The 13490-nt window shown below is 40.3% G+C and overlaps 1 long non-coding RNA gene across 3 annotated transcripts in view; it reads right to left on the bottom strand.

Annotated features, from left to right (window-relative positions):
- Positions 1-216: 216 nt before the first annotated feature.
- Positions 217-13490, bottom strand: part of LOC125333435 — a 62145-nt gene continuing 48871 nt past the window's right edge. For 2 of the 3 annotated variants that reach the window (XR_007206853.1, XR_007206855.1), the window contains 5 exons: positions 11769-12093; positions 9282-9474; positions 4065-5358; positions 1577-1651; positions 217-1252 (listed from right to left, as the gene is read on the bottom strand). This is a non-coding gene — a long non-coding RNA (uncharacterized LOC125333435). The remainder of the gene's footprint in view (positions 1253-1576; positions 1652-4064; positions 5359-9281; positions 9475-11768; positions 12094-13490) is intronic. The other variant, XR_007206854.1, reaches the window with a different exon arrangement.

A 13490-nucleotide genomic window follows, 5' to 3' on the forward strand; every position in this document is an offset into this window, starting at 1 on the left:
GCCACCACAAGGATGAGGGCAACCTGTATCCCTGGAGAGCCCAGGGAAGGGTCCTGGGTGGTACCTGTGGGTGCTTGTACCTACCTGGGTGTGCAGTCAGAGCACACTCCCCAGTCTCCTTAGAAGTAATAAATGAAGGCAAAAATACCTATGTATAAATCAATTTATTCATATACTATTCATTTATTCATGTATAAAACAATATAGTATATTAATTCAGGTCCACAGTGCCAAGACAACACTCCCCCCTTCCCCTTCTGAAGCAAAAATATCACATGGTACATTTAACTTGCACTTTTAATGACAGAGCTGTACAGATTTCAGACATGTTTTAAAACCTCCAGAAAATATGCATCACGCTTGTTTGTCATGCTTGAGCCTAATGTGGTTTGAATGAGAGGAGAAATTAAGCCTGACAACTAATATATTTATTGTAATAGACAGGAAATATTAAATACAAGTATTTATATGAGATATAAAACCTGTTGTATGCATAACAGGAGGAGGGAATGGTATAGATGAGTCAGGGATCTGTTGGTAACCCCATGGCAAATGTAGCTGTATTCTGCTGTTCCAAGGAGCCGTAATTGCAGCACACAAGCCAAAGTTCTTCACTAGAGTTTCATATTTCATTAATAATATCCAGGTCTTGAAAAGGAATCTTTTTCCCAGTTTGAGAGGAAATTAGTTCCCTTGCTGTGCTCTATCACGGTGCCTCCCTGATGCATCATTTTGCATTTACTTCTCCTTCCCTCTCACACTTCAGGGTAACCAAGCAAAGGTGGGTTTGGCAGATTTTCACACTGCCTCACAAGAGGCAGATAATCATGATTAAATTCCTCACTCTCCCAGCTCTACTTCTTTTTTACATAGTTTTTCTAATCATAATTGGATCATCTGAGAATTGGAGCTCTTTTCCCCCTCTCATTTCTACTAACCAGAATCATTCTCTCTTTTCTTCTTTTTTCCTCCCCAGAGATAATCCCCTGGAGATGGGAAAGGTTTTCTGTTGTGGTTTCCACGTCCATGTAAGCTTTGAACAATGACTGCTGAGCTAGCTTTGACAGGTGTTAAAATATCTTGGAGCCGGCTGAACATTCGTATTGATTAACTAATACATGGACAGAGGTTTTTAGAACTGATTGCTTCACACTGTTTCAGAAGGAAGTGGAGAAAATATGCTACATTATCAGTTTCTTTCTCATCCATTTTCATGTACTATATTCCATGTTCATCCAGTTTAACTGCTAAGCTGTCAAAGACCAGAAAATAGTGAAGAATGTAGTTATGTGCTTATTCAGAAGATTGAATCTTGCAGTTTATTGCAGCTGTTTATTCATGATATAATTAGGCAGAAATATACAGCTTATGGAAAAGTTAATAAATTCCTGAGACAGTCCTAAATGATTGATGAATATTTTTCTACCAGTCTATCTGGTAGAAATGCCTTTTCAAAATAGAGAATCTTCAAATTTGCAATTATCAGTGTCCCTTTGCCTCATCACTACAGCTAACTAGTAATAATAAATACCACCCAAAAAGATTTATCTTGTAATCCAAATACCTGATTTTATACCTGTGTTTTATGCCTCCCTTGTGACACGGTCCTCAATGAAAGTGTTCAGTGCAGAAAAGATGCAAGATGAGACCCCTTTAGGAGACAAAGCTGAAATTAATTTATCACAAATGCTTTAACAATGAGTTACATTCACAGCTGACAAGAAGATAGTAGGGCCTGATCCTCCTACTGAAGGGTGCATCATGGTTTAAAAAGACAAAACTTAATAGCACTTAAGTAAATGCTTGTTTTGATCATAAAAAGTGAATATTAAATATTTTATTGTAGAGATACCCCACAGCTAGCCTCTCAGATTGGATTCAGACAGACACATAAAAATTTGAGATATTTAGGTCCATTTTGCCCACAACAGTAATACATTTTTCTAAAAGCTAAAATCCTAGAATTTCCAGGCTGTTCACATGCATAGCAGTACCAAAGCCACCTCCTTCAGAAAATGCTGCATACACATCTCTAAGAAAACACAAATCATCTGCTCTTATATGCCAGCACTTGCCACTAATATAGCAGCCAATTCCCACTTGAATTGCTAATAAAAAATGTACAGGTATTGCATGGTATAAAGAAAGAGTGTTATCACAAGGCAGAACAGATGTTGATTTTTTTTCTTCACTTTTGACATTCTAAATGCCTGTGTGTGCCCAGCAGATAGCCCAGACCAACGAAAAGACTTATTTCACCTGCACTACATCCCCAGCATGGCCCTCACTACGTGGAGACAAATCCTCCTTTACTCGGGGAGAACTGACCTTTACCCTGTGCATTAAAACCCCTTCTGGGAGGCAGAGCTTCCTTCCATGCAAAGGTGGAACAGAGGCACTGAATTTCAACTGACTTCAGGCCTGTGCATTCCTGACTCCTCCTTCAACTGACTGCCAGGATATTTTGTGGAACAACTCTTTTCTTAAGAGTCATGATAACTAAATCCAAACTTTTTTCTATCTATTTTCCTTTAATAGTACTAATGAGTTCCTATTATGCTTTAAGTACCACTTCTAACTCAAATTAAGTTTACACAGTCAAGTCATGTGTGTAATGAACTGAATAGTTCTTAAATTTAAAGAGCATTAATTAATTTTTAACTCAGAAACAATTAAAAGTAAGAATAGGCTTCTTTAAACCCCAAGGTGTGGCTTCAGATCCCTCTTTTACCTAATTTTTATTATTTGGGTTCTCCTCTTTTCAGAGTTGATTGAAACAGAACAGTTGGGCCCCTACACAAACCTGTTGCCTCTGTTAATGAATGCATGAGTACATGAGAGTTACCAAAAAGTCAGTGTAACAAAGCATTACCTTTTTTCTTTCTTTTTTTAAAATTTTACATATTAAATAATTAAATTATGGGCTATCCACTCTTTATGACTGCACACAAATCATGACCTTTCAAGACATAATGGACACATAAGAACTTCTGCCTGGACCTCTATTGCACCTATATATGAAAGTGGGGAGGAAAATTCTGGTCCTATTTATGTTAATTTAAATCTTGAGAAATATCAATGAATTCAGTTCTATGTCTCTAGATCTCCAGATTTACATTGCCATAGCAGATTCATTTTCCCTTTTTACCAGTAAAGGGCCTAACACTGAACCTAACATGAAATTACTACCTGAGCTTCAGAGTTCTATTAAACAGAAACTTATACCAAAGCCTTAAAAAGTTAAGATAAAGGATAATGAGTGTTTGCATCATACTAAAATTTATTTTATTCACATGTATTTTTAAAAACAGCCTTCTCTTTGGAATACAAAGATTTCTCCTAGTTGTAATAGATAATAAAGTCATGTCAAGGAAAAAAGGTGAGACAATGCCAGAAGTTCTTTGTTTTTATTTATTATACATTCAGTACACTTAGTTTTCCAGATAAGCATTAAATGCACGCACTACTTTTCAGAAAACCTTCACTTATTTTTCATTAGTTGAAGTTATGATGCTCTTAGCACAATTTGTGGTAATTTTGTTAAGACGAAGCTTCACTGCATTACCCTGTAGGTCTCTTGTCAAGTCTGAGGAGCTATTTGCACAATTTCACGTAGAATTTTCAAAAATAGAAAATTAATATATTTTCCACTTTCAGGGAAACAATACAAGTCAAAGGGAAAAAAAAGTAACTAAGAAAGCTAAACCTACTCAGGGTGTAGCAGGGAAGTGGTGAAATCACTATTCCTGGAAGTGTTCTAAAAGCATATGGATGTGGCACTTGGGGATAGTTTAGTGGTGAGCTCAGTGGTGCTGGGTTAGTGGTTGGACTCAATTACCTCAGATGCCTTTTCCAGCCTATTCCAGTTCTGTGATTCTGTGATCCTGTTTAGCCTCCATGCGCAGATAATTAATCATACAGTGTGTCCTGACCTCTGCACAGAGCACCCAGGACAGCAAGATCCTTGCAATCTGGAGCATCCCCAGCAGCAGGAAGGAGGGAGGGGGATGGTAACACATTCCAGACACCCATACCTTCCAGAACCTTCTCCTTCCCTGACTCACCTTTCAAGAAGTGTTGTGGCCAGCTGCCCTATTGGACTTATCAGGATGACACTGCTTGCACTGACATCCAAACCAGGTTCCAGCCATCCCTTCAACACTGGATTGGACCTCCTGCTCACTGCACACTTCAGCATTCCCTCACCCATGGCTTGAAAGTGCAAACCAGAACCCACAAGAACATTTCCACTGAAGTCCTGTAATGGGAATAAGAGATGTTAAAGTAGACTAGTATTTCACACCTTACTGAGCTGATAACTATGCAGATAATTTACTATAGAAATATCTTTATCTTACTAACGAACAATTAGATTGGTGAAGTTCATTTCTCACTTTTAAAAAATGTTCTCTCTTCAAACTGCTCGTCTGAGATGGCCTACATTTGCACATTGCATTATTAGCAAAATGACTGTGATCATTTTAATTTAACAAATGGAAATGCACAAACACCTGCCTTTGTGCTAATGAGCTTGGCCTTTGGAACTCATGGTGAATGGCTGCAGGTTATTAGACAAGCCCAGCAAAACAGTGGCTGCAGCTTCCATTTGCAGGTCTGTTACTCACTGAACTTATCTCATTTTCCCAATTGGGTCCAATTACAACAGTGATGACAAATAACCTTCCATTGCTGGTACATTTAATTCTCTGGAAAAGTAGCTGGGAAATGGGTCTGGGGTACTTACATGAATAGGAAAGAGTGTGTTGTGCACCTTGGGGGTTGGGGGTGTACAAGCAAGAGAAACAGTTTTATAAATTTACTAAAAAACTTCCAGTGGGCAATTTAAAGGTGAGATTATGAGTAGTATAAGATTCTGTAAGTCTTTACATCATTCTCTGTATATTAAAATTGAAGTTTTTCTTAATAAGAAAGCCTGGAAATGTTTATTTTCTTGTGCATCTCTCTTTGTCCCCAGATAGGTTTCCCTTCAGTCATATCATCATAAACCTTTGCCTTGTAGATGACAGCTCCTTGCCTCACAACACTTCAAATCAAGATTACCTGACCTTAAGGAGAAGAAAAACCTTGATTTTTGGTCTTCTTTTCTACAGCATATTCTTTATTTCAGGCCCCCCCCCCAATATCACCTCTTCTTTTTTTTTAAGAAAAATATTCTATTCCATTCTTTCATACTTTATCCTAGGGAAATCAGCCTCTTTATCTCAGACTAAAGTGATACTTCAGGCAAATCACTCACACTGGAGAGGAGCTGTCCTAGGCCCCTGGCTGCTGCTCAACACTAGGTGCTGTCATCTTGTAACTCAATATTATCAAAAAGCCAGTTTTCACTAGACTGTCCTGGTATTTCAGCATAGAAAGACAGACAGACAGACAGACAGACAGAAAGAAAGAAAGAAAGAAAGAAAGAAAGAAACAAACAAACAAAGAAAGAAAGGTTATTTCTCATAGCCAGAGCTTTCTGCTCCCTGAACTATTTTGTTGATGTTCATTTTGTATTTCTATACATTCCCCCTGAGCACTGAACTGGAAAATAAAACTGAAGCTATTATTCCTCTCTATAAAAATAAAAATCTCACATGCTGAGCACTCATCCGGCCTTCATAACACTCCTTTGGTTTTTCCACATTGTGTGACTGGATGCAAGAAAATAGCTCAATTATCTATTGGACATGGGCATTAATGAGGCCCAGGTCACTCTGAGCTAATTAGAGGCAGCCCAGTTTTTTAATGATTGCAGTCTTAATATAGCTAAGAACCAGGATGGCAGCAAAATTAGTTGGTGCCACTCTTTCTATGCTTCCCATTTTGCCCATTCTGGCATGTAAATTCTTCCTTATTGTTACTCATGGCTGACTGCCCCACTAATGAATGTGATTTCTCCAGTCAGATGTTTATGAAAATGTCGTGCCACTCCATGCAAGATGCAGTCACTGAAATGACCCTCCTTCAGAGCAAAATTGTTCAGTCCCAGGGATTCACAAACAGAAAGACTAGTAGGAAACTGAATCAGTTGTGATACTCCAAATTTTCCTAGTCACACAGAGCTCCTTGGATAATTGTTGTTGTGTCCTGTTTGATTTTTCTTGTAACTCCTGGAGCAATGCAATTAGTGGCGATATGAACATTAATTGACCTAACCACTGAATCAGAAAGGCAATCCCTGGAGATGGACTGCAAGAGTGACAGCCCTGGAGGAAAAACCCTGACATTTCTAGTTAGTGTTTCCACAAGCAGGTAAGCAAATGAATAGAAATTGGACTGCGTCACCACGTGTAAATGTCCCATTAACAAGCCCTGGGGAAATATTTTCTAGGAGCATCAGCAAGTGTGTGTTACGTGGCAAACAAGCTGCCATTCTAGGGAATTGATGGTTTTCATGCATAGTCAGGAAGATCCTTGTTTATGCACTGCCAGGCTGTGTCCCATTCCCAGCTGGGAAACACAGCTGACAACCATTCTGCTCCAGAGAAAAATGCTATTTCAGAGCTCAGTCCAACACACTGAGGGACATCTACCTGCTCAGATTTAACCTATTGTATGTGGAAAGAAAACTCACTATTTTCACATAAACTCTATTAAAATATCATGGGATTACATCACTGTATCATAGAATCATAGAATGGTTTGGGTTGGAAGGGACATTGAAGATTATCTAGTACCAATGCCCTTTCCATGGGCAAAGACACCTTCCCCTAGACTGTGGCTTCCTAGCTGGCAACATCAACCATTTCAAGTTTTAATGCTCCGTAAAGTACAGTTAATTATCATGGTGCAAATTTTTTTAGGGAGTTCAGTCCTTTTAGGTCTCATTTGTGGTTTTGTTCAGACCCCTCCACACAGTTTCAGCTCCCGAGGCAGCCTGTCCCGAACAGCAGCTCCTGCGACAGTCCCTGGTTATCTCAGCTCTCAGCCTGAGAACCTCCCATAACCAATTCCTGGATGGGTCTGAACAAAGGCCAGATGTGCAAATGTCCTGTCAGGGAGGACAACTGTGCTCACCCAGATCTTCACAGCTCTTACACACCTTCACTACAGGAAGCTTGGTCAGCTTTACCTGTCACTCCTTATAAAATCTTTTAAGCATTTGAGACCACCTTCATTGCCACACTGGCAATGCAGGGAATTTTTGTGGTCTAATATCTATCCTGTCTTGTAATTAGGCAATTTGGAGGACTGGACATTCCCACCACCGCCATCCAGATGGATTATGAGGGATTTGGAACTGTGAGGTTCAAACCAACCCATCCTTGCCATCCTCTGCATCCGTGGCAGGCAGCAGAGGACTGGGACAATCTGTTATGGCCCCCCTACACAGCTCCAGGGCTACTGCTTGGTCTATCTGGAGGGGTGTGTGGGGCTCTTACAAGGCCCTGCTGGCTGCCAGAAACTCTCCACCGTGCCAGAGGGGCTGGCATGTCCTTCCCACTGCCACCTGCCTGGTGCAGAGCCCTTCTCATGCTGCTGACAGGCCCCAGAGGAAGGGGTGGTCTGAAGGCAGCCAGGGTTTTTCTCCCCCTCACCAGTGACAGGGACAGGAGGCCAAGGGGCTCAGGGAGCTCTGCCAGGCAGACCTCTCTACCCTCAGACTGTGGGGGAGCATCAGAGCAGATGCTCTTCCCTCAGCAACTTTGCCATTGCCCTGCCCTTTCCATACCTGAAATACAACTCCTGCCTGTCACAAACTTTTACATTGGATGTTCACACCATCAACGTCAGGCACCTACTTTAGCTGGCTAATTTAAGAGCTTGAGTCCTTCTCATTGGGTACTAACAACAAGTTGTAATTAAATGACGTTTTCTATGCTATATTAAACTCTTTCAGTCAAAAAATATCTCATTGAAAAATCAGGAAATAAGTCCCCAGGGCTATCATTATCCATCTGCTTTCCTATCAAGTTTAGGCAACTGAAAATTTTAAAATAAATTTATACAGGATGCCTCCTTCTCTCATGTTGTTCATGATATGGGCCAAGCTATCTTTCATGTCACCTTCTTGGAGAACATAAGTAACAGAGATATTATTTTGCAGCAGAGTGCCCCCAGCCAGCCATGAAGGCAGCAATCTCCCACATTCCCAGGTGGCCTTTGACTATTTACAACCTAACACTGAGCTGCTCCTCAGCATTTTACAGATCCATAAAGGAGGGAAGATGGTTACATCAACTTTGAACAGGCAGATGAGAAAATAGTTGACAGAGGATGTTCAACTGAAATAAACAGAAACAAATCAGTTTGGAAAGTCTGAGAGATCAAAGTGGGGAGGCTCAGTTTTGGGGAGACCAGTAGGAAGGTGAGGGGTTTTCTATCATCTAGATAGATTTTCACATGACCATGACATCCTTTTCTTAATTGCAAGCAGGGCAGAACTTGAGTTGGAATGACGAGTTCTACTCACACAGGAATGCATGAAGCACCCCAACACTGCTTAGGAAGAAGCTTAGAGGCTGGGGAGGGAGCAAGTTAACAGATTTTAGGCAGTTTAGGAACAGATTAAATCATCCAAATGCTCACAGTGTCTCTCTGCATTGTGTACACAGGCAACCCCCCATGGCAGCTGGCCAGGTTGGCTGCCTAAAGCTGGGAAGTAGGAATATTCCCTCACAGGAGCAGCCCAAAGCTCATCAGTAAGAAAGAAACCACCACCCTGGAAGCGGAGCAGGAGGTTTGCAGGAGCAAACTCAAAGGACTGAAGGAACCATAAGTGGGTCACTGACATCTGAGCACAAAACTGCTAAGCCTGAAAATGCTTCCATTTGTTCAGTGCAAAGCACAGCAGAGTCCAGATGTTTAAATTCAATTCTTTAGACAATGAAGATGACAGCAGCTAGAATCCCAAAAAGTTTCTTTCATCTTTCAACATGATACATGGATATGTTTCAGAAAAACTTCTAAAAAAAAAAAAGGAACTCTGCCTCTTCCTATTATGCTTTATGGTTACACATCCTCGCTCACCTCCCAGCAGCAGCTGCCTCTTGGAGCCGCATTGTAGCAGGCTTTCCATGGTACAGCTTAGGGCAGTGGGTGATCATTAATCTTTGTGCTTCGGTTACTTAGTCCTTAGTCCAAATTTAAGCCAATAGAGACCATTTGTTTCATGCAGGTATATCAAAATTAAGATTTGAATGGCACCCACTTGACATTATTAAACTTCAAGTTTTCCCATTTAGCTTCAAACACAACCAGGAATGTAAGTTATAAATAGACACTTAAATGTTCCTATCAACTGCTGTTAATCAAAAATCATGAAAGGTAAATTTTACCTCTGGGTTCAGGATGGAAAAGCCTTCCAGTTATTTGAAAGATATGCCGTTGCCACGTATCTTCCCCACCTCTTTGCTGTATGCCTCTCCACGGGGTGTGCAGTGACATGAGAGCCTGCAGAAACTGCTAAACTTCCCCTGCACAACTTTCTGGCCTTAATTGCAGCCTATAAAGAGTTGGAGCTGCTGCCACCTATAGACAAGCATCAAACACAAACATGGGTTTGCTGCTGGAAAATGGAAGTGCAAACTGACACAAAGTTGCTAATATTCCCCTGTAAATGTACTGTTCACCCCACCATTATTAATGCCAAGCTTTGTGCTAATGAGCCACATTAAACGTTTATGGCACAAGACAGAATCTGCAGAAAACATCCAGTACTTCTTGTACTGGTCCTTCTGTTGTCAGAGCTAATGGAGAATAACCCCCAAATTTCAGTAACATATTGGTTACTATGCTCAGCATGTTTAACCCATAAAGAAAATTAATTACTATGTTTAGCTCTGTCAAATAACCAAGTATGGATTAACCTTTGATTTAGATTTTAACATGCCTGAATCTTGTTGTCTAAGGACTTGGAAGGACAGCGCAACATTTTTTGATTGACTCACAGTAGCTGTACATAGATTATTTAAAAGTACATTACAGTCTCTCAGGAAAAAAAAAAGCCTCTAGTGTTGTAAAATACTGCAACAATCCTGTCCTTTTTTCCTTGCATATTATACCTGTGTAATCTAAACAAGTGCAGAATGGAGCCATTTACAAGATGAAATAAACACAATTCTCAATATTATTGCAAGACAGCAGTAGAATAAATTTCACTGTAATTTCCACTGCTGTTGTTTCTGGAATGCAAAAAAGTGATAAATGAGTATCTATCTCATATAAATCATTGTAGGATATCTGGAATCACTAAATCTAACATTGTTAAGAAGAACATTTCTAAGTTTTATTTTCCTTTTCACTACATATTAGGGAGTTGGAAGGTCAAAATTCTCAATGATTATTTATCTTGTTTCCTGACAGATGCTCAGTATCTAATACGCCTTCCAGGTTCTTGGGTTCAGGGGGCACTGTAATGTCTGTAAAAATAAAATCTGAGATAGCTCAAGTAGGGCATCCAAAATCCCAAACTTCACAAACCACAGGCCATGTTTACAAAAAAGGTCCTCCTCCTTTGCCACAGAACACAGAACTGGCAGAGAGTGTGACATGTTTGCTGAAACAGGCATACACCTCACACAGCTGAGTTAGTTTCTCAGATCTGCTGAAAAGAGTAGATCTTAAAAAATAACAATAATAATTGTGAGAGATGAAAAGATAACTTTAAACATGCTGCAGACAAGATTTCTTTGTCGCAAATTTAAAGGTTCAGGAAATCACATTCTCCCAAGCTCTTTGAAGAACACTGAAAAGGAAAGGAAACCAGGAATTGTTTCATCTTCCAGTCCTTCTGAAATGGAGATGTGCTTGGCTATGAATAGCTCCACTTTCCCTCTATTGCTGGAAATATTGCCAGCCTGTGACTTCTTCTGGAAGAGCAATGCAGGACCATCCTGACAATGTTCTTAAGAGCTAATTTTGTCTGTGCTTCAAACAATAAGAACACTGTTGGTCGGTCTGTGTGAAGAAACTAAAGGAGTTGGAAAATAGGGAAAAACAGTTCCTCAGAGAGCACATGGCAAGGAGTAAAATACTTATAAACCAAAAGGCAAAATGGTGAAAGGAGTCCCCCAGTCTCAGGAGTGCCAGATGTGCTCTATTCCCTCTCCAGGTAAAATATGTTTTCCCTGTATGGCTTTCTGCCTGTCCTACTCTGCTCCTGTGAGGATCTGCTCCTCCCCAGGGGCATCTCTGTCCCACTAAAACACTGGCACCCCAGGGACTGCGACAACTGGCCCAAAGCCAGTCCCAAAGCCACCTCCCACACCATGGCCATGCTCATCCCAAACCCATGACTTTGCAGTGCATTTCCATGCAAATGCCTTTATTTTGGGAAGTTCCAGAAGTATATTAAAAATTACACTGAGCTTCAGCAAATGCATAAAATTGTTCATCAAAGAACACTAAATTGTTTCAGTAGCTAGAACTTTCTATAAACATGCATCTAGTTTCTTTTGGGTTAAATGATGCATTTTCCTCTGTTATGACAGAGATAATTCCTTTATCAATACACTGAGCACACATACAAGTCTGAGTCATTAACAGCGCCACATGTTCAGTTTGTACAAACTCAATTTGTCTTAAAAGCTATATTCAGATATTTCCCAGCACCTCCACTTAAATGCAATACTGGGACATCATCTTCAGAATTTTTGGGTTTGGCATTTTAGGGACATAACTGCCCACCTCATTCATTTAGTATTTTATTAAGTGTCAGTCATGTTCTCAAGCTCCTCCTTACTTCAGCTGACAACAGTTGATATCCATTTTTTTGGGACTCCACAACATTAATAAAATATAACATATTTGTTACCAGAACACACCTGGCACATTCTAGTGTATTTCCAAAAGTCTTCTTGCTGCAAGCCAATAAAAATTGGCTTGAAAAATCTCTTCAATGCCTGTTAATTTGTGTGCAGGTTTTCTGCTCTAATATATCTAGCAAGTTTGGGTAGGCTTTGAAAGTTGAAGTTTTGAACATCCATCAGCTCAAAACATTTGATGATCTTCTTGATACAATCTTTGATGTGCTCACCATGGGAACCAAAAGAAGAATATGTAGCTGAGCTTCCTATTTATGAAGGTAGGATACCAGAAAATTTTCCAGTTGTGGGTTTCAATCCTTTATTCTTCCTTCAGTCTAGGCTCCTGTTGATTTAAAAAGCAGTTTCAGTTCTTTAGAGAGCAGAAAATGATGATGTAATTGTGCAATACATTATTTAACTGCAAAGCCACTAGCACTGGACAAACACAGTCAAAACAAATCTAGAAAATAATTAAATGAACACAGTTTTTTCTTTTACAGAATAATTTTTATACTATTTATCTCATAATAATATTTAATTGTACTGATAACTCTGGGATTATGCGCAGTTTGTTTGTTTGATTTGATTATGCGCAGAATTGTAGCTAAAAACAGCAAGTGGTTTTGACATGGTGTGTTTGTTGGTCCGATGCTGGTCAGCACCGGTATGCCACGACCTTCCTAGAGAGAGCATCCTGCAAAGAGCAACTCCTCCAGGGGCGATGGCAGGCCTCCCTGGGCAGCACGGGATTTCAGCAAGTGTAGCAACTTCTCTGCTACAAGTGATTCCAGCTCTTGTGATTCAGCTTTGTGAAATCACCCAAGGCGAACTCGGGAACAGAGAGACAGGAGCCTCATTTGGTAACTCCACAGAGGTAGCTTTTATTGTCCAGCAGCCCCTGTGAAGGGAAAGCCAGAGACAAAGACTCCCTAACTGAGGCAGAAACAGGGGCTTTTTATGGGAAAGGCAGGGGGTGGAGTAGAAACCAGCTAGCCAACTGGGTACAGGCTATCACCACATAGAAACAAGGCATGCTGGGGGTGGTTCACTTTGTCACCATGATCCGAGGAAGGTTGTTTATCTCTGGGAGAGTCTTTTTACACTTAGGCCTCTCTCCTCTAAGGGAGCACAGAGGGCTCTTGTGCCAAGGGCTCACAGCCCTCCACAGGTTAGGATTAATTAGAAAGAATTTTATGTTCCAGGGAATGGTATCCTGCCTGCTCCAGGCCTTTGTCTGCAAACAGAAACAACCCCGCAAAAAAATCAGTTCTTGCTCAGGAGAAAAGAGGCATGTCCCTAGGGAGAACATGGAGAGAGCAACGTATTGATGGAACTACCTCCTAAAGTAATAGTGGAGCACAGGGAGGAGCAAAGATCATGACAGAGAAGAGATAACAAAGAGGGAATAATTTCCTGAGGATAAGAGAGCTGTTTAGATTAGACAAAGTCAAAGAACAATATTTGCAGTTAGAAAGCCTGTCAACTTGAAAGGGAAAAAAAACAAACTGCAGGCTTAATTATACATAGAATTCTCAAATAAAGCAGTTACAGATAAAGTGTATTAAATAAAAATACACAACAAATTCTTCCTCAACTTCTGCTATTACTGGGCCACATGCTGTTTTTAAAAGCACTGAACATCCCTACCTTTCACTGCACAAATGATACCTTTGCAGGAAAAGCAGGATTAAATAGCTGCCATCCAGCAGGTACAGTGGGTCCTTCTGTCATAGGGTTAAA

The sequence above is a fragment of the Corvus hawaiiensis genome, chromosome 14 (assembly GCF_020740725.1).
Source record: "Corvus hawaiiensis isolate bCorHaw1 chromosome 14, bCorHaw1.pri.cur, whole genome shotgun sequence".
In the NCBI taxonomy this organism is placed as follows: domain Eukaryota; kingdom Metazoa; phylum Chordata; class Aves; order Passeriformes; family Corvidae; genus Corvus; species Corvus hawaiiensis.